At 54.5% G+C, this 21,857-nt stretch overlaps 1 protein-coding gene across 12 annotated transcripts in view; it reads right to left on the reverse strand.

The window, feature by feature from the left end:
* Nucleotides 1-21,857, reverse strand: part of CUX2 (cut like homeobox 2) — a 232,590-nt gene that overhangs the window by 111,260 nt on the left and 99,473 nt on the right. For 3 of the 12 annotated variants that reach the window (XM_079149484.1, XM_079149487.1, XM_079149479.1), the window contains exon 1: nucleotides 3,757-5,629. The exons of the other annotated variants lie outside the window; for them this stretch is intronic. The gene's annotated coding sequence lies outside the window, so the exon portion shown is untranslated. Of the gene's footprint in view, nucleotides 1-3,756; nucleotides 5,630-21,857 lie in introns of those variants that run through there. 12 annotated transcript variants of the gene reach the window in all.

The following is a 21,857-nucleotide window of genomic DNA, read 5'->3' on the forward strand; positions in this document are numbered from 1 at the left end:
TGAGCCCGGGCCTATGGCGCTACCAGGAGGCAGGTGGTGTGGCTCCATCCTTTATAAGTGCAGCCAAGAAGCTCAGAGACGGGGTGTGACTTGGCACCAGGTGGCAGGCTGGGATGCCAGGACTGTTTTCACCTTCACTACCCAAGACAGACACCTGTGGGCTGGTCAGCAGGGAGGAAGCAGGCTGGCAGGCCAGTCTGCCGGCCCCGACCAGAGCTCTGCAGAGCAGCAGCCATCGGAAGACACTGGCTTGCTGACCTGGGATGACCTGCCAGCCTGTCCGTGCAGATAGGACCAACTAGGCGCCATCCCCTGGGGTGGCCTCCAAGTTGCCCAACCCCCATCCAGATCTACACTCCAAGAGCAATGGGGGCCACCATGATGCTTTTAAGGGCAGACACACGGAGAGAAAAACCCAATAGGAGGGGTCAGGAGTGATGGGCACAGGGGAGCTTCATTCTACGGAGCACCCAGAGGGGGCCTCATGGAAAAGGGACTTCGGGGAAAGGTCTAAGAGGCGGGTGGGAAATAAAGCCCTGTGGCTCCAAGCAGAGGGCACAGTAACTGCAAAGGCCTGGAGGCAGCCGGGAGCAAAGAAAGAATGGGTCCTGAAGCAGGGTTCACAGAATACAGCCAGCAGCTGTGTGGCAGACCCTGAGGCATGGACACAAAGGAGCAGGGAGCACAACTTAGGTTTCGAAGGGCAGAGCCTGGGTGAATGCCAGGACAGCCAGGCCCCACGCCCAGCATGCTCTTAGCACATTTATAACCATTACCACGTGGACACCTCTCAGTCACCCTCTTAGGTTTCTACTATCTGCAGAGGAAGCTGAGGCGTGTGGTAGCCAGATCCTACATAGTCACATGGCTGGAAAGTGGGGGGGCCTGGAAGGTGAACCCAGAAACTCAGTGTCCAAGCTCCATCCTCCCCACCCTTACCCCGTACTGGAGGTTCACTCCAGACAGGCTCCCTTCTCCCGGGGGGAGGAAGGGAGGGGATGGAATATAGAGTCCACTGTCCCACCAGCCACTGGACCTTTGCACATGCCTTCTAGGCTCTGGAATGCTCCCTCCCTGGCTACCACCTCAGGTCCTAATTCATGCTCTGGTGTCACAGTTTCCAGGAAGCCCCTATCCCTGAGCAGGCTCTGAGACAAGGGTCTAGAGGAAGGCAAGAGAGGGGAGGAGAAAAAGGAGAACCGCCAGGAGTGAAAGAGATGCAGAGGGGAAGGCAAAGAAGTTCAGGGAGAGGGTGAGGAAGGGGGAGGGGAGGGCGGGAGAGAGGAGGTGAGGGGAGAGAGCCTGCAGGCGCCAGGCGGGCACCACGGACTGAGCCTTAGCACAGGGGCTGCGACCACCTGGGGAGGATCCACTGCTGGACCCTCCAGGCAAACATGGGTCCCTTCAGGGACTCGCAAGCTGCCTCTGCCCTTGGTGACAACCACCAAAACAACGGCAGGAGGCAAGTCCAGGCCAGCGCACAGACTGCGGCCACTGCCCCTGGTGGTCACCATTTTACGGTCACTCCGTCAGCGAGCAGCAGCCAACATCTGCCTCTAAATTCAGCTCCAAGAATCCAAGTTCTGTCCGTTGTTTTTAAGAGTAAAATCTTTACTGACAAAGCACACAAGCAGCTGGTGGACACTACAAGAGCACACAGGGGGTCGGCGGCAAGTTCCTTTCTCCTGGGACCCCACTTCCATCCGCCCAAGGGTGTTCCAGTCGTGCTCAAGCGGGCGCGTGCACGTTTTCTCCTTTCTACGCAGAGCACTGTTTAACACGTCATGCAATGTGCCACGCTCATGGGATTTATCTTTCCTGCTCCTTTTATCAGTACTTGAAGCACATCTCCTTGTTTTTGTGGTTTCAGAGTCTTCTGTGTGGATGTGCCTCATTTTCTGTGTCTAGACCCCTTCCTGGATGCTTAGGTGGTTTCCAATCCCCCACTCATGGACACTGAGGTTATTTCCAATTCCCCTATCCTGGACACTTAGGTTATTCCAGATCCCCCTCATGCAGATACTTAGAATTATGACCCCCACTCATGGCCACTTGGTTTCTCCCAGGCTTGGCTCTTCCTATTGGTGCATCCGTGCACCAAGTCATTTGCTTTGGTGCCCACGTGTGGGTGGACCTAAAAGGTAAGTTCTCAGGCCAGGCAGTGCTGGTCACAGGACAGGTACATCTGTCAATGTGACAGATGCTGCCAGCTTATACCCCAAAGGGACTATATTGTGGTTGCTTCCACCAACTCTGCGAGGGACAGCCTCTCCCCACAGCCACGTGGAGACCCCCTATCTTACAAGCAGGTTGGGACCTCAAGGATGAGAAGGGAGGAAAAATATGGTAACCCAAGGGTGTCCAGAGTGGGTGCAATGGATGACAAGAAAGATGTCCAGTTGGTCAGTCCCTTCTCTGTGACTTCAGAGAGGTCACATGACACCTCTTTGCCCTGGCCTGGAATTCTCCTTGAGCCACATGAGACTGTTAGTCCCAACTGCCCCAGACCAAGGAGCACCCCTTCAAACCTGTGCCAGTCCCTGTGACGTGGTGAGGTCCTCAGTCACCCAGAAAGGGGGAAGCCCAGACAGATCCAATCACTTGCCCAAAGTCACAAGAAGCTAAGAACGTGATGACCCCAGGATTCGAGCCAGGGTCAGCCTGGCCAGGTTGTGCAGCCAGCCTAAGGCTATTTAGCTTCCAGCCAGCTGACAGAGACCTGGCCTTCTTCCTCCCTGTGACAGATCCCTCACACAAACCCTGAGATGTTCCTGCCTGGAAGCCTCCTGGTGGCATCAAACTGGTTGCTTTCCCTGAGGGGCCCAGGGCCTGGCATAGCTCCACACCAGCCAGGGCAAAGCCAGAGCCTCCCTAGCAGCCCCAGAGGCCTGAATGCAGGCCCACCTGGAGAAGGCCTGGCCCTGCCGTTCCTGGCTATGGAGGGGCCTGCTGGAGGCTCCCGGGGCTGAGCACCTAGACTCCAGGACCAGCTGCACTCGACCTCCAGCTCACCACTTCTTTGCTGTGTGACCTTGGGCAGGCCACTCCATGCTTCTGAGTCTTGCTTTCCACATCTACTGAAGGGGTCTAATTATTCCAGCCTCCTAAGGATACCGGATGGCGCAAGAAGGGAGGCACGTGCGGGTGGCTGGCAGTGAGCATGTGGCGGGAGTTATTCTGATTATTATTGAACAAGTTTGACCTCTGCCTGGCCCCGGGGAGCTTGGAGTCTTCTCCACCAGTCCCCCTGCAGTGACCTTTGGGGTCATTTGAACGTCTGGCCCTGGGCTGGCTCTGGGACCACTGTCCCCGGCCCACCCAAAGACAACCTTGCCCACGCTCTTCGCGGTGATCGATACAGTTCTGAGCTCAGTCAATTTCTGCAGGGCCCGTTTGTCTGACCCCAAAGTCAAAGCTGCTACTCTGTCCTCCTCCATTCCCAGCGACGAGCATTCTAAAATTAGCCTGTGGTTGCCAATTCCAAGCAGAGCCAGCTTCTGGGAACCAGGAGGCCTTGGCATTGTCACCTGAGCCGCCTTCTCCATCCAACTGCGTAATGAATTGTCAGTCTCGGCCACCCAACCGATGGTCTCAAGTTTACAGCTGTTCTGCCGTCAAGGACGCTGGGGCTAATGGCTCTGAGAAGACAGATCAACTGGAGAGCGTCAGGATGATGAATGGACTCGCCCAACGCAGGATGCTGGCCGCTGGGCGCATGTGAGAGGGAATGCCTAATTTGTTCAAACCCACAATTACCTGGAGCCTGCTCTTCAGGTGTGATTTAGTGTGGAAGGGTCCCAAGTGTGGCCTCTGTTTGGAGGAATTAATTATTTCGAGTGGCGCCAACCTTTAAGCTCTGACGGCTTCGGAGACCCTCCTGGGCTTTGAGGCTGGGGGCACATCCCTGGTCAGCTGCTGCCCGATGTGAAAGGAACAGGGAGGTAAAGACATCAGAGGCGTTCGGAGGGCTTCGGAGAGCGACTTCCACCCGAGCCTGCCCTGCACATTTCTGCATCAAGCCTTCCTCTGGCCTGCTTTTAAGCAGACAGCCGCCCACGCCTCTGTGGGGCTCCCCCGCCCCAGATCAGGAGCGCCCCGTCGGAGCTAATCCAGTGAGCGGGTGGGCCACAGGAGCCCCACTGGATCCCCAGGATTTCTCCTGCCAACCAAATATTTCATCCAGCTGTAGATATCATGAGGAAACAGCAAACAAAGAGAGAGATTTAATAACTGGAAATAAGAGTAAGGATGCGGAGAGTTTAATTTTTTTTGTATTGCATCTAATTGCAATCAGCGGCAGACATCTGAGTCAGTGACAGCCTTGCAAAATTGCTGCTGAGAGAACAGAATCTTTGTCTAAAAATAATCAGACATTCTGTGCACCACTGTTTGTTATAACGGTAATCGATGCTGGAGGCTTTGAATTCCATCAATTTATAGATCTGCACAGGCCTGCCCGGCGATGGGGCTGGCGCTCGGAGGCCCTCGCCAGCTCGGGCAGCGCCGAGGCCCGGTGTGTGATTAAGATAAGCCCCGATTCCTTTCATACATTCCTTATCAGGGTCTAATTCTCCAGCAGGCAGAGATGTTCACAACAGTTAAAGATTAGTGCAGCTTCTCAGACGCCAAATTTGAGGGTATTGATCAATAAATCAAATCAGGCCAATCAATCGCCCAATCAGGAGAGTCTAGCCAGTGCATTATTACCGGCGCCTTGAAGCCAAAGCTTTTCATGGGTTTCATCAAAACAGCCTCACCTTGGCTTCCCGCCAGCTGCTGGCTTGTCTAATAGACTCCACAGCCGAGAGGGGCCTCCTGCCCAGCGGAAGAGCAATAAATTTCTCATCAAACAGCCGATGGAGAAACAAGATGAACATCTGTTTTGCTGCAATGAAACTCCTGTGTTCTTCAGAATGTGCAAACCGCCTCTGACAGACCACCCCAAAGGCGGCTTCCCTGGCACGCAGTGGCCCCATGGAATATTCCACTGGTTATTTCAATCAGGTAATTTAAGGAGACTTTTGCATTCTTCTCTCTGCAGCTGCCGGAGCTCTGCAAAGACTATTCCGGTGCAGTCGATAATAAATGCCATCCTGGGACCCTGTACTATGAAGGCAATTTTATGATACCCATTATGTGGCAATGTAACTTCATTAAAAGCTGTTTATTCCTCTAAGCATTTTAAGCACTTTCCCTCACCCAGACAGGAGGAGCCCGGAGACATTTTTCAGAAAGGGTTCTAGGCTGTGCCTCTTCCCTCAGTAACACTGGGGAGCCTTGCCCTCTGGCCTTCTCACTCGAGGAAAGGTGGTGGTGCTGGGTGACCAGCAAGGACCAGGGGTCCCTGGGACCCAGGCATGGGACCACCTAAGCGGCAGGGGCTGAGAGGTCCAGGAGAGGACTGGAGGTCTCAGTCCCACCAGATGCCCACGGGCCCTTTGTTTTGGGTCCTATGCACCAGGGATAAAGAGAGTTCCAGAATAAGACAGCGGGAATACATCGACCAAGGCCAGCATTTTCCAAAGTGGGATTTCCTGGGACTTTTGTTTGCTTTTTCATGCCAACACTGATCCAAAGAAATGAGCACGGGGTATCAAGAAGGCCCAAGTTCTCCCTCTCAGGGAGCGCTGGCAGCTGCAAGTCATCTGCAGCCCGGATCTGCAGGCCCCAGGTCCAGGCCTCCCCAGGGGAGGGCTGAGACTCCAGCAGGAGACGAACGACTTGCAGGGTTCATCTCACCCCTGAGAAGGGACTGCTGGCCAGAGCAGTAGGAAGGGTGACAAGGTGGCAGCCCTGCCTCCCTGAAGCCAGCAGGGAGGGGAAGAGACACTTCTGCAGGGAGGGCCTGTGGGGAAGGAACCCCATTTGGATGAGCTCACTGTCCAAGATGGGGGAGGACACTGCCCCAGAGGGACACGCACAGCTGGGTAGACTGTGCGGGGTGAGTGGGTAGCGTGGGCACAGGAGAGGGCGTGCTGGAGGGAATGGCCAGTGAGGCATGCCTCGCACGGTGGGATGAAGATCATGGCCCTGCTGGTTGAAGGTGCGATGGAGGCGGGGGAGGGGAGGACAGCAGCAGGAAGCCCACGGCCTGCCCGGCACTGCCAACTCTACCTGCTTGCCACTGGGAGTGGGGTGATTATTATCCCCACTCTGCAGATCAGGAAGTGGAGGCCCAAAGGCCCAAAGTCAACCCTTGGGGGGGTCACTGGGCGAGTAAACAAATCTGACAGAGTCCCCTGCTCTGTGCTCCTTGCGTGCGTCTTCTGGGTTTATCTGACACGGCTCCACAGTGGTATCGTCATTACCCACACTGGACCGCAGCTGAGGCTCACAGGGAGAAAGAGGTCAGCGAGGGTGCAGCTGGCACTGGAGTCCACTGAAATTTGACCCCTCAGGGGGCCTTGCTGGGCTCCTGTGAGCCCTGTTGAGGGGAATCCATGGCCCCTCACGGGCTCCCACTACTACTCTATCTGCTCTGCTCTTGAGGAGGTGAGCAGAGGAGCCATTAGCATGGAAACTGCTCCTTCTAACCCCCTTTCTTGGGCGCACCACCTCTGAGGAGGCCCAGGGGCCCTGACAGCCTGCACTCAGTTCCCCCTGGCCACCCGTGACCTGTGCCGACCTTGTCCTTGCTGTCCTTACCCTGAGCCTAGTAAATGCCCACCGTCCTCTGACTCAGCTCTAAGAGGCTGGCTTGGGAAGGCCCTGTGTCCATGTCTGATTCCTTGGTACAGGCGTAAAGGCTGGCCTTCGTTTCAGACGAACAGCCCACAAGGGTCTGTCTCCCCAGACCCTGCCTGTCTCGCCTACCTCTGTATACCCAGCCCTCAGACCTTGTGGGTCATAGAAGGTACTTAAGAAATATTTGTGGAACCATCAAAGCAGGGAATCCTGGCCCCCCCAGGGTCCCCCAAAGTTAGTTGGTCCACACTGGGTAACCTGTGGCCCTCCCTCCCTCATCCCAGCTGAGTCCCTTCCAAATTCAGTCCTAGTTCTAAGACACGCTTTGCGATCTTGATCTAATGGTGGAGAAGGGCAGCTAGAGAGGAAGAAAGGAAGGAAAGGAGGAGTGAAAGAAGAAAGCCGTGAATTCCCCTCACGTGGAGCCAGCGAAGCTGGAGCACAGACGCACCTGGCTATAGGCTTGAGGCCCAAGAGCAAGTTATAATCCTGCCTGACCAAGGGCTGTCTGCCCAAAATACAGATATGTCCCAGGGTCTCTCATACAGAGAGGCCACAGTATATTAGATTTATCGTACACTCCAGCCAAGATGTGCTGCCGAGATTTCGGAGCAAGATTTATTACAGTGGCTCGTTTTTAAAATGAAAGCGAAAAGAGGATATTCTGACAAGACCGAGGGCTGTTAATGGGGTGAGAATCACATAAAACGGATCGTCTTCAAATCCTTCCTCTGTATGCACAGACAGACCTTTGCAGAAAATTCTGGGGTTTCTGGGAAAAGATGCTGGGCTCAAGGTTTTCACACTGACCCGCAGGGTGACCTTGACTGAATTACTTTTGTTCTTTGATGTGTGTTTCTTGTTTGTAAGCAACAATAAGAACAACAAAAAATAGCTATAATTTACTGTTTGCTTACTATATGTTAGGCACTTTGCATGGAATGATGTTTTGGTTTTAAATGTTTTATTTTTTAAAAATTTTAAATGATTTGTAAAACCATAAAAAATAGCACATATCTATGGGGTACCACAGGAGGATTCTTTGGATGGTGGCAACAATCTGTGAGATAATAGCTATTTTTATCCCATTACAGGCCTGAGGAAACTGAGACTCAGATGGTCACTCTGACAGCCAATGACAAAGCCAGCTAGCCCAGACATGGGGTTGGCCCACAGAAATCTTCCATGACCATGATGTTCCTCTCTAGGAAAAGTGAACTCTGCCTGTCCAGATACACTCAAAAGCAACCAATTCTGTGCCCCAAATGCAAATTCCTACAAGAAAGCCCCAGCTGCCCTGGTCCTGGTGGTGTCTACCTTTTGCAGAGACATTTGCAGGAACAAAATGGCAATTTGACTTAGTTTTTCCTGACATTTGCTTCTGACTTCTCAGGACCTCAGAGGTTTAGTTGTTGGCCACATGTGAGCTATGCTAGCAACAAGGCACCAATGCCATCTTGGAAGCCAGGCCCCAGGGCTGTGGCCATGCCAGAGTGACAGGGAGGCGAGATGGGCAGTGTCTGGCTGGAGGAGCCCAGCGTGGGGAAAACCCAAGCTCTAGGACAGTGGTTCTCAACTGGGGGGTGCTGCTTTTCCAGGGATGGTTAGCAATGCCTACGGACTCTCCCCCAGACCCCTGTGCTGGGGATGGAACCCAGGGTCTCAGATATGGCTGGGCAAGTCTCTCCACTGAGTCACACCCCCAGCCCTCTAGAGATACTTTGGATTCTGGCACCCAGCAGGTCAAGGTCAGAGCCATCGCTGAGCACCTTATACAAGACAGCCCCATAGCCCAGACGCATCAGGCCTAAGATGTCAGCAGTGCACAAGGTTAGAACCCCAGGTTTACAAAGAGCTGTTGCAGGGACCCTGGGGCACGTGCTCAGAGCCACGTGGGCAGAGGAAGTTACTACAGATAGGTTTCAGGCTGACCTAAGAAACACAGTCCTGGGGGCCAAAAGCAAATCCCCATCCCCAAAGCCATCCCAGCAGCAAAAGGTCAACTGGTTTCTGGGGACAGGAAAATTGAGCCTGGAACAGGGGACTGGACATGATAACTTTTCTTTTCTTATCCCAATTTGACACCAAGTCTCCAGGATAAGAACAATGACATTTGTGGTGCCTTCTAGAACCTTCCTTAAATGGATCCTCTCGTTTAATCCTGACAATAGCCCTGTGAAAAGAAACAGGAAAATGAAGCTCAAGGAGGTAAAATCAGGCTGGGGGCTGTAGCTCAGAGGTAGAGCGCTTGCCTTGTATGTGTGAGGCATTGGGTTTGATCCTTAGCATCACATAAAAATAAACAAATAAAATAAAGGTATGCTGCCCGTCTACAGCTACAAAAAAAAGTTGAAAAAAAAAATGAAGGTAAAATCACTCGCCTGAGGTCATAAAGTTGGGGAGTATGGAGGTCAGGATTCGAACCTGAGTCTGCCTGATTCCAAAGTTCAAGAGAGACTCTGCAAAGGTAATCGATTCTCCCTGTCCTCTTAAAGCACGGCCCTCGTGTTAATTTTAAATTAAACCCCAGGGAGAAAGTGCCGCCGTTACCACCTGCCACTGCTTCAACTGAGAATCACAGTTAGGAAATCTGGACCTGGGGCTGGAGAGCCAAGTTCACCAGTCAGCCCTCCGCCATGTCAAGGACACAAAAACATGCTCAGCAAGTTGCCCAGACCCCTGCTTATCTTTTTAAACAAAAACACTGCAACCAGCAGTGAAAAGACATTGTTCCAAGCACACACTTTAATTGATGTCCCCGACCATTCAGGAACATGTATGAAAGAAAAATCACTTTATTAATAGGCCCTCATGCTAATTAGCACAGTTCACGGTCGGGGAGGCTGGCCCTGCCTTCTGCAAACGTTACAAATGTGGACAAAAAAACTTTTGTCACGAACCCAACATGATATTGTCGCGTGACCAAGCCTGCCACAAAGAGACAGGAAAAGCACACGGCTCAAGTGGCTGCTGGGAGCCTTGGGCGCTGCTCTCTAAACTGATGATGTAACAAGACCATTTCCCAGGGAGAAGAAGAAAGACCCCACCTTAAGTGCCAGCCGCTTCTGCACATAAATCCGCATTTCCTGCCACTCTGAAAAGCCTGGTGACTGTGAAGCTCCGTGGAAAAGTGTGGGGGAGGGGGAGGGCTGGGGGGAAAAACCTTAAATGTTTAATATTCAATAAATGTGTCAATTTTACATACAGAGGCAAATGGGTCTTTATTGAGGAATTGGTAAATTTCCTCGGAGAAAAGTAAGTGCATTTTAGCCTTCAAGGAGTCCCAGATGAATAGAAATGGAATGTGATTTGTGATAAAACTCAGCTGCTCTATAAAAGACGTTAAATAAATGTTGCTGCTTCACCAGGGATATACAAAATTGATTGCATTATAGACTGATTCTAGGATGCTGCATCCCGTACGGCCCTCGTCAGCTCCGTGCCAGGGCCAGGAGGGCCACGGGGAGGGCTGACTGCCTGGCGCTCCTCTTGTCTTGCTGCGGGATTTTTATAAAGGCAACCTCCACCAAGCTTTAACTCGGGCTGAGCTAGGACACTGCTGCCAAGCGACCACTCTGACCGCCCCCAAATGGCGATTTCTGTTTCTGGGGGCCTGGCCTGGCCGACATCCTGGGGCAGCTGCTGATGGCACTTAAATTGGGTCGTGGTCTGCAGTTACAGGTGGAGGCATCGAGTTCCTCTGGCTCCGCTGAGGGTGGCCCAGCCAGATCGGGGTCTTGCCTTTCCTTCAGCCTGGCTGGGTGAGCTTGCAAGTATCCCCTGACCTTTCTGACTCTGAGTTTTCCTTCTCCACGAAATTGCCCCCTAGAATACCTGAAAAAAAATCAAATGAGGGCACAGATGGGACCCTAAATGGTCAACCATGTCAACCTGGTGCTTCCCTCTAGGCAACCAGTGGAAGGTACTGTGCAGCCAGGCAGGGGCTGCAGGGGGCGTCAGGGCTGGGAACAGGGACGTGACTCCCTCAGGAGAAACTGGGTTTCTGGGATTGAACGGTGGACCTCGCTGACCCTGAGAAGTGGCAGTCTCCACTCAAGCACTCAGACCCATCCTGTGCCCCAGTCACGCCGACTCCTCCCAGACGACTGCAGGGCCTTCCTGCAGGCTCCCTGGCCTGGTGCGCTTCTCTGCCATCCCATCCCCTGTGGCAGCAGCCCATGAGGACGTGTCAGGACACAAACCAGATGCTGCACTTCCCCGGTGAAACTCCCCACACGCCCCGGTTGTCCAGTTCAGCCTGCCAGGCCAGTGAGCTTCCAGCCCTGTCTGCTTCTCCAATACACGCCCTCTACTGTCCCTTACTTTGGGGCCACCATTCTGACCCTTCGTTTTGTTCCTGGAAACCATGAAGCTCCTACTTGCCCCAGGGCCTTTGCATACACAGTTTCTGCTCCAAGGGTGCCCTCATCTCCCAGTTCTTCACCCACTTCAGGGGAACCCAAAGTGTCATCCCTGGACCAGGGGTATAGCATCCTGGGAAGTTCTCAGAGATACTAATTCTCAGATCAGTTCCAGACCTAATGATTGGGGAACTTTGGGGTGGGGCCTGGCAATCTTTCCAAGGAAACCTCCCAGTGACTCTAACACACACTCAAGTGTGAGGACCAGTGGCCTTGCTCACCCTACCTCCCAGTCAAGTTCCAGCATAGACACTCCTCCGGGAGACCGGCATCCCTGGGGAGGTCAGATTCCTACTCTAGAGGACGCCCCTCCCCACTCCTCATTTCTATGACCCATGATGGTGACTCTGATGTAATTAACTGTTTCATGGCTGTGTCTCTTCAGAACTTGACTAGAAGCTCTAGAGAAATTTCTGGGAAAGCAGGTCACCCTGAGCTCCTAGCACCTAATTGTGCCTGGCAGAGAGGAGGTACCTAGGAATGATGCGTTGAATGAACAAATGTCCTGGAAGAATGGCAGATGTTCATAAAGAAAGTGTCCCCAGGCACCCTATTTTCCATTCACCAACCCACAGACTGTCCCTGTCCCCAGCGTTTCTCCATCTGACTTTCAAAGTATCACCACCCAGTATATAATTACATGAATAGTGTGAATGTACATCGTGTAAAACCACAGAAATGACCCATTTGTGTACAATGAATCAAAATGCAGTCTGTTAAAAAGATAATTTTAAAAAAGTATCAAGTCAGGAACTAATCACAGCATCATGTGGGGAGAAGGAAGGAAGGGAGGAAGGGAGGGAGGGAGGGAGGGAGGGAGGAAAGGGAAGGGAAGGAACTGGCTGAGAGGAGATCCCTGCACTGGGTGGGCCACTCAGTGGCTGAGCCTGAACACAGCTCTAGAAGAACAGCAGACACTCGCTTCTCCCACCCCAACACTGATGGACTGTGCAGACAGCTTCCGAATAAAAACCTGGAGACCCCAAAAAACTGCAGGAAGGAAATCCACCATCAGCCTGGAAGACTTCTGTCCCGCAGCTACCCAAATCTTCCTGCCCAGACGAGGCCCAGAGCGTATTGGAAGATTTTTGGTGCTCCAGGGCAGTCTGCTCAGCTCTTAGAGCTCAAGCTGGAAGGGAAATCATTTCTTTTCCTATAACTTGAAGCAATTATATTCTCTTAACGCCGGCATCTGGCTCACTGCTGTTCTCCTTACTTGTGTTTTCCAAACGGTATCAGTTCTGGGAAGATCAATTATTACTGAAAAGTCGAGAAGCGCTCACCGGTTATTTGCATTGATTTGGGTTGACGAGACACAGGCTCCTTTTGAACTGCGCTGACCATGGAGCGGGTGGGAGGAAAGAATGCAAGAATCCGGGGCCACTCAGGATTTGGAGCCTTCACTCCAGCACAGGGGCCACCGAGGGTGGAAAGCTGCCCAGGATGGAGACACCAAGCCACCCTCCCCTGCCCCCAAACAAAGCCATTTCCATAAAGACAAATGGGTAGCCAGTGTCGGCCAGCGCCGCAAGCAGCCTCGACGATATAATTGGCCTGTTACTGCATCATCTTTAATCAATAGGATCCAGAGTTTCCATGGCTCGAACGGCCCAAATCTCCCTGGCAGCCAAGAAACAGCGGGTTGTTAAAAGGCCCAATAGTTGTGCCTCACTAATGGGTGGCTTGTTCCCTCAACCCTGCTGATTTTTTAAATAAACCTAAATTCCAATAATTGTTTAATGTTTATTTTTATTTAGTTCTGGTTCAGATGCTTTGCGTCTCTCTGACAGAAATTGATATCTGGTTCCTGGTGAGCTTTATTAAAACACACACATGCGCACACACACAGACTCACATCTGCCGCACGCACCCCCCCCTTGGGAAGCGGTTTATTTATCTGGCCCGACTGAGGTGTGGGACTCACACATCTGGGGCTGGGATGACACCAGGCCACCTCTGCCAAGCTCTGCTTTCTCCCTGGCTCCTTCCCAGGTAGTGGAAAGGGACGCTGCTGGCCTTCCACCAGGAACCTGATGCTTGGCTTGGGTGGTAACAAAGGACACCAGGCCTCTAAATATACCTGACACCCTCGGCAACTTGGGTGCCGCTGAGCCCTCAGCAGGAACGACCATCTTTCCCATGCCTGACCCTGCGCGTGGCCTTCCTCCCAGAACCCATAAGCCCCCAGGCCACGTGTGAACAACAGGGACCCGGGGCCCAGGTTTCCCTGAATACCTTGGAAGCCGGGAAGCAAGCTGTTCACAGATGCTGCCCTAGTCGGAGAGAGGCATACCCTCCACAAGAAGCCCAGTTTCAGAGGAGCTGAGCAGGCCTGAGGACCAAGGGAGGTTTTTGGCGCTTTTCCAGTTCCAGGCTCACCTGTGCCTGGCGCCCATGCTGCTCTGCAGAGGATGGATGGTGCCCAGCTTGGGATGGTTCCCGAGTTAAGGAGTGTCGGTAGAGGATCGCGCGTTCACTTCCTGAATCACTGCAAACCCACAGGCCAAAGGTCGGGTTTGACAAGGTCAAGGCATGTGAAAAGGTCAAACGAGACTTCCCTACCACACTCTGCCACCTCTCTGTCCAACGAGAGCTGCCCCAACACCTCTATCTTCAACACCCCCAAGAGGAAATGGCTGCCCACACCTCCCTGCAAGGGGGACACCCCTCTCTCCTGCTAACCGGGTACCAGGAACCCCCTAGACTCTGCCTGCCTCTCCATCACCTTGACTGAGTCCTAAACCCCTGGACCAGAGTCGCTGGTCCCTGACACTGCCGTGCCAGGCACTCCTGGTCCCTCTCGCCTCCCAGGAGATTCCCAAAGGTCCCCTGTGGCCTCCGGCTCCTTCCTCACCCCGCTGGATCCTACTCCTGCTCCTCGGTCTTAGAACCAGGACCCACCGCAGGGAGAACCCATCATTCTCACCTCTCCACAGCCAAACGTAAGGGGAAATGACGTCAAGATCCCTCTTTCTTCTGGGGAAAGGAAGACTGGAATCAGCTAGAAGTTTCTGCAGTGGGTAGAGCAGAGTCCGGCAAGGACCCCCGGTCTAGCTGTGAGCCTGGGCTGATCACCTACCCCGGGGTGGTGGGGTGGCACTCATGGTACTAATTCACACGCTCACTCCAGGAGGTCAGGCTGATGCTTGGGTACAGTCCCTTTCCAGTGCAGGGATTGTTCCTCAAATCCTACTGCTTCCCACACTGGGGGTCCCAAGGAGCTCCTTCTGCACCAAGAACTCACTTCTGTCCACAGCAAACCGCTGGGCAATCTCCAGTGAGGCCCTGCTTTCCCTGAGGACCTGCAGTCACTTTGTGCCGCCCCAAGCCTGAGGGCCCACCCCATCCTGCCACCAGCCACACCAGCAGCTCTGCGTCTCTGGGTGTAATTGACTCTAATAATTGTCCCGATACATACGGTGCGTACTCAGGGCCTATTATCAGCTAATGAGTAAATAATATTCTCTTCTAAATCCAAAAGCACTATTAGATACCAGAGGGGGACTAATGGGCATTTTAAGACCCCTTTAATCACATATTAACGTGATGGAAGGCGCTGCAGGGCCCATATGCCAACCACCCGCCCCACGAGCACATCTTCCCTTCTTGACAAAGCACATGGGGCGGAGAAAAGCCTGTCCTCCCCAGACTGAGCAGCCAGGCCAGCCCACTGCGGGGAGGAACATCCTTGACTTGTTCCGCCATCTCTAAGCTAAATGGGTGTTTTCACTCCCACCCACAATTTTCTGGGGTGGGATGGGAAAGGAGGTGCATTAATCTCTTGGGGCTATTGTAATGAATCGCTATAAGCTGGGTCCACAACAGGGAGCGACCCCCCACAGTCCTGAGGCCAGGTGTGGGCTGGCAGGGCCATGCTTGCTCCAGAGGCTGAGGGACAGCTGCCTCCTCCAGCCCCTGGTGGCCCTGGCAGTCCTTGGTACTGCCTGGCTGGCAGCTGCTTCATACCTTCATGTCTGCCTGTCGCCACGCAGCTGTCTCCCTGCGTGCCTTCCTTGGGTGGACACTGGCCATCACACCGAGGGCCCAAGCTACTCCTGTGTGACCTCTTCTTAACTAATACCTGACAGGCCCTATTTCCTAAAGACCCTATTTTCAAATGAGGTCCTACCCTGAGGTTCTGGGCAACGTGACTCAGCTTCACCCAGTGTGCAGGGGAGACGGTGACCTGGCTCTGCAGGGCGGCCCACAGGCCCCTGCCACTCTGCACCCCAGCCCCGCTGAGCCTTCTGGAGAAGGCCAGGCACTGACCTGATCCCTCCCCTGGCCCATCAAGTCACATCAGCAACTGAGTGGCTCATCAGCCACTTCCATCGCCTCGCATTAATACCTGTGTCCCCAGCGCAATGCAGGAGTCTTCCTGGATTAGCAACTCTCGTGTCACATTAGCAGAAGCAACTGCTGATACCACAGGTCCCAGTGCGTCCCACGTGCCAGTCCGAAGGGCACCTGCTAACGCATCGCAACTGCCCTGCAGGCGCAGGAACACCGGGCTGGTGAGTGGCGTCGTGGCACAGGAGGGCAGCGTCCCGGCAAGTACCGCCAGGCGGGCCACCCATGACCACCAGGGCGAGGCTGGGTGTGGAGGCAGCTGGCCCGCAGAGCGCGCCTCTCCTGCTTCCAGAGACCCGGCTCCCAGTCCCCGCATGGGACGGTCTGGCTCTCCTGAATGTCCCGGCAGCCCTGGAGTCTGTCGGGAAACAGTGGCAGGCATTGCGAGGGGTCTGTCACGTCCTCCAAGCTTTGACAGGTGTAACGAGCAGGGCTGGGTGCCAAGGCTGGTTTGTGAAGCTCACTGGACAGAGCAGACCAGGGAGGGTGAGGGGCCAGAAGGCCGCGTGGCTGTGCCTAGGAGGCCACTGGAAAGGGTGGGGGCAGGGACAACACTGAATTGAACGGGGGTTGCAAAGTGGTGTAAGGAGCACCTCTCTGCAGTCGGCCTGGGCTCTGGACTGGCTGGAGGTCATGACCTAGCCAGGTATCTTGGCATTGAATTCAATCTCCCTGTGCCTCAGTTTCCTCTGCTGCCACCTGGGGATAAAAGAGAGCCCACCTCCTAGGGCTATAAAGAGTTGAGGCAGGAAGAGAAAAATCCTAGGACCTCAACGCACCTGGCACATGGTAAATATGCATGAAGACGCAACACTAGCGACGGCTGCGTGACCTGCATGTCAGGCCTCCCTGCCCCGCCTCCTTGCCCTTCAAGTTCATCCACAGGTTCTAGTGAGCTCTGGGCCAGGCACTGCAGAAAAGGAAAATCTGACTATGACAGTCCTTCTGCTCAGAAAGCACACAGTTCACTTAGGGAGACCAGAGTCAGAACCTGGAGGCAGAGGTCACATCACAAGAGGCTTCCACGCCAAACCAGAGTCTGAACTTTGTCTTGCAGAAAATGGGGAAGAGCAGAAGAAAGGGCCCCAAGCACTTCCTACGATGGAGGGTGCTTGTGAGGACAGGAGGTGCTGAGATGGAGACGGAGGCTGGGAGGAGAGCGAACAAGCCCCGTCTGGCTCCTCTGGCCCGTGCTTGTTCTCATGCTCTCTGCCAGCCTGTCGGGGGTACAGACAGGGTCCCCGCCTGGCCCACCATGCTGCATTCCGGCCAAACTGTAAGGCTGCACTGCCACCACTGCCGCCACGCGGCTCCAAGCCGCAGCCAGGAGGCGGCGCCAAGAGGCAAATGGCCAAGGTTCCCTTCCAACTGAGACGTCCCCTCGCCATCAGAATGTGGCCAGCACATGTCCACCAGGCAGACACCGCTGTCAGACTCCTGGGTCCTGCCCACTGTCCAGAGCTCTCCCCAAAGCCTCCCCACAAAGCCCTGAGCACCTGCCTCTCCGTGTTTAACCCAGGGGCCCAGCTCAGCCTCCACTGCTGAGATGCCACGGCCTGCAGCCTGGCCCCACGTCCAGCAACTGCATGACCCCGGGCAGGTCACCGAACTTCCCTGGGCCTCAGTCTGCCTCCACATACTGGGGCTCAGAACAGCGTTTACCTCACAGTGTCACCTCTCCTCTGCCTGGCCCTGGGCTGGGGCCATCAGTGTCCACTGCAGGCACTGCCATCCACGGGATCGTACCCACCCAGGACGCGGAGAGCCCAAGAGTCAGCACGGTTCCAGTAAGTGTCTGAGTGCACAGAAAGCCCAAGTGTGAAAACCATGCTGCAGGACACAACGGTGATCAGTGACCCTGAGCGTGGGGCACAGCAATTCAAATGCATCTTGTCACTTAACAGGGGTTGCATCGTTTCTGTGGTGAAAACTCCCGTCCTGGTAGACTTCTAGCCCCAACTGTGACATCACTACCCACAGAGCCAGCTGAATTAACTACTGCTGAATTAACCCTCCCCGTGTCCCTATGAGGTCAATGCCATTTAAATCCTCCTGTTATGGGCAAGAACAGTAAGGTTCAGAGACACTATTTCCTTGCCCAGGGTCACACAGCAAGCAAGCAGCAGCAGCATAAGGATTCAAGTCCAGGTCTCTAGACTTGATTTAAAGTGCATGCTCTCTGCACTTGGTCCAAATCCCTCACTAGCGCAGAAACACCAATCCTGGAAGATAGGTGGCAGGGGGCGTGTGTCCACTCCTCCCCAGACCCTCAGGTCTCACTTCAGTCTGACTGCTCTCTGGAGACCACTGACCCACCAAGAACACTGGAGGTTGGTTCTGTAGACCCTTCTGACAGCCGCCTGTAACGATCTCCATGACCTTCCCACATCTCTTTTCCTAGATATACCAGCTGGCCACCACGCCCCCTAAGAGTGGACAAGCCCATATCCCCCATGTCCTCACCCAATAAGGAGCCACCTGTGACACAAAGGCCCTGTCAGCAGCATTTACAAAGTAGTGTAAGCACAAAAAGGGTTAACTGTTGCTTATATGACTAAACAGTGCAGGGGTAGCTTCAGGCACGGCTGGATCCAGAAGTTCAAACAGCATCAGGGTTTGATTCTCTCTCCTGGCTCCACTTCCCTCTGAGCTGCCCTCCTTCTCTCTCACCATAAATGGCTCTCCAGCTTTAACACGAATCACAAAACCACAAACACCTCTGAGATTGCTCTGATCTGCGTGGCGTCCTGCTGCTCACTCTCTATTACAGTCCTTTGCCTGGTTTTCAACCATCTCTGTGTGCTTCCTGGACGCCAGGCCAGGCTGGCGCTGGGAGCATGGACAGACGCCGCCCCTGCCTCAGGGAGCTGTGGGTTCCTCCTCCTGGCAGGGGAACCGGAGCGAGCCTGGGAGCTCGGTGTCCAGGTAGTAACCCTTTTAACCTGCCCCTGTGACAGTCCAACCATCAACCCCACAGAGGCTGTGAAAGTGAAGCTTGGGCTCAAGCATCTGCAACCTGGAAAGGAAAGGGAAACAAGTCCCTCAGGAAGCGTGGATGTGGTCCGTGTGACCGGGGACTGAGGGGCCCGTGCGTGTACACTTGAGTCCTGGCGCCCGGGCAGGGTGGGAGCGAGGGGCAGAGATGGGCAGGAGGGCTGTATTGCTCTTGGGGTGTAAGCAGCAGCAGTCCAACTCCAGGTGGCCCAAGCGCAAAAGGGGAGCCAGTGCCAGTGCTCGGCCTAGCAGGTGCAGTCGGACTGGCCTGGCTTCCAACCCTGCCTGCAGCGCCCTGCGGTACAGCCACCACTCTGCTGGGCCACCGTGATCTCATCTGTACAACGGGACTGATTGTAGACTCGCCTCCAGGGCTGCTGTTGATGGGGGGTCAGGGCTGACACACGGGAAAGGGGTCAGCGTTGGCTCCTGGGGCACACGGGAGATTTCAGTGGTGCGATGAGTCCTTAGTTCCTGAGATAAGGGTGAGAGGAAGGCTGGGAGGCCATTCTGGGCCCCCAGGGGTGACCCAGTGTTTTGGGGAGGTAGCTTTACAGATGTGCTCCTCTTGTGGCTTGGGTGCTTTGGGGGTTGGGTCCCTAGAGGGGACATCCTGCTAACGGTGTATCTACATGCCTATGTCTATGTCTGTAAATGGCTGGGGGCCTGGGGGGAGTGGCCATGCTTCAACCCCCTCCAGGCGGTCCCGAGCTCTGGCCCAGGGCCCAGGCCGACCAGGCCCTCAGAGCCAGGGAGAGCTGACTGCCCGTCTGAGGCTGAGCCAGCCTCCCCTCCAGCCTGCAGGGCTGGGCTCCAGGGCCCACGCTCTGCAGACCCCATGTCCTCTCCAGAAGGCCAAGTGCGCCTCGGGCTTCCCCAGGTTGGGTGGGAGCTCGGCTTCCCTGAGCCACTCTCCGCCTTTTCTCCCGGTTCTCCTTTCAAGAAGCAGCATTGGGTCCAGCGGCTGCTCAAGCCAGAAGCTGGGGACATTTTTGTCATTCTGTGCCACTGCGTGACACCACCCACCAGCGAGCCCCAGAAGTGCCACTTCCAAGGCCGAGCTCAAGCCGTCCTAGGCCACCTCCCAGCCTCCTCTGACCCGGCGTGCCTGCCGTGATGCCATTCCACAGGAATCCTCAAAGACACTGTCACGTGTGTTTATCTCCATCAGTGTCCAGGGCACCGAGAGGCACCTGTGCGCCACCCCGTGGGCTTCAGTAACGTGAACTGAGGCACAGAGGAAGCTTCTCTCACACATGCCACACACCTGCACACACGCAGACAGGCACAGGCAGACACGTGCCTCCGTCCCAGGCCGACTCCGTGGGGTCACCAGAGCACGCTTTCCTCCTTATAAAATCACACTTTTGTCTGTCTGCTTGTTTACGTGCTTAACATCTGTCCTGCCAGCACCTCTGAGGCCAGGAGACCCCGGCTGTTCTTCTCAGTAAGTATCGAAGCAAAGAAGGCGCCTCCCTTAACCCTTCTCTGCTTCAAAAGGGGGCTGTGCTTGCCTGTATGCTTGCCTATGGGCTAGAATGTTCTTCTGTACCTACGACAGGACTGTGTCCCGATAAGACCATGGCAGGCTGAAAACATCCCTGGTGGAAAATGCATTTCGTACACATCACCTGCAGAACCTCCTACCTAACGGCAGTGCCCTGCAGTGCGTGGAGCTCACTGGGGGCTGCGTCTGGTGCCGCTGCCCAGCCTCACGAGACAGGATCAGACCGCAGACTGCTAGCCCAGGGAAAGACCCACATTCAAAATTCAAAATTCAAAATTCAAAATTCACAGCTTCCCTGGCATCCCACCGTGCTACCGTTGAGTAAACCTGTGAGTGGAACAACGGGCAGTGGGGGCATCTCTAGATTCCCAGCCGGGAGGAGCCTGGAGGGCCAGGAGACACACGCTCAGCTGGCACCCGCCGTTGACGTCTGTCTCAGTTTTTAAATCACATGTATATTGCTTATGGAGTAATGCATCTTGGAAAAATCCACATTTTAAAATGGCCTAGCCCAGATGTTCTCCAATCTGGCCCAGCATCAGAATCCTTGGGAAGTGTTTCTAAGATCCTGGAAGAGATGGCAGCTTAGGCTCCCCGGCAGGGACTGCCAACGCCCGGGGTGGGGCAAGGGGTCCTGACACCAGAAGGGCTGGAGGTGGGGTCTCCTGCGAGGCACATTTCCTGCACCCCTCTGTCCTGGCCAGTCTGTCAAGGAGAAGATTCTGTTGTCCAGGGCTGAACGTCACTCCTAAGCACCCAGAGGCACGATGCTGGCTAGGACTGCAGAGGGTGTGGGACAGAGACCGTGGTTCATAGTTTGACAGTTTCTTCTGACTCCGAGGACTAGAAGCTGTGTAACTGGGTCAAAGGCACAAAGGCTGTCCTTGGGCTTTCTGTTTTCAACAGAAAGGTGCTGCATCCATGGCCCTGTTCAATATAATCTCACAAATTTTCTCACACCCAAAAAATGCAAAAGAAAACATAGTGTGTTCCAGTTCTGGGTCCCCCGGACTGTGGACTCCTCACATCCTCATGTGGGTAACCCTGCCTTTTAAGACCTCTTCCCCCAGAAGTCCAGTTTCCGACCTGTCCCAGGCTCTTTCCACTGCCTGCCAGGGCGACGGCTGCCTCCAGGTATCTGACCACAGCGGATCTTAGAGGAGAGGGGGCTGTGCAAAACCACAGCCACAAAAACCAGGGTCCTTCCAGCTGGTTGTTTGCCTCTGACTCGGTTCTTCCTGTTTGTGGGACAGGGGAAAGGACACTGACCTTGTTTTCACTGGACACAATTGAAAACTGCTTTTCTATGACCAGTTCCACCGATGGCCACATGCCTTGCCTCTTTTCTTTGGAACCTCCTGAGCACATCTGTGTAGAGTCTGCTGATCCTTCGCACACCTCTCCACCTCTCCACCATTCTGAGCTGAGATGCCTGCAATGACCTCATATCTGGCCTTTTCACTTGTCCTCCTCCTGTCCATTCCCCACACACGACCCAGGGTGGCTTTAATTCTTTACACGAAGCCAGATGCCAGCATTCCCTGATGGAAAGCCCTCCGATGGCTTCCTCTAGCTGATCCCCACGGGCGCTGGCCTTGCTGGTATCCACCATGGCGCTCTCCGACTAGAGTCTGAGCTCCTCTAGCGGGGGTTTTAGCTCCTGGCTACAGGGTGTTCCCTGAGTGGCGGCAGGAGGTCTGCAGTTGAATGGGACTCCCTTTTGCTACGCCAGAACGCAACCTGAATCTTTCCCAAAGCCGTGCTCCAGGAAGCTACCACTGCTTCCTCAGAGTCAGCTGCAAAATGCAACCTACTTTCCAAGCCGGTCCTAATCCTAGGAGGGTCTTCCCACCTCCCATGATTTGGGAATGGGGCAATGTACAATTAAACCACTGCAGCAC

This window comes from Sciurus vulgaris (genome assembly GCF_902686455.1).
Source record: "Sciurus vulgaris genome assembly, chromosome: 8".
Taxonomy (NCBI): domain Eukaryota; kingdom Metazoa; phylum Chordata; class Mammalia; order Rodentia; family Sciuridae; genus Sciurus; species Sciurus vulgaris.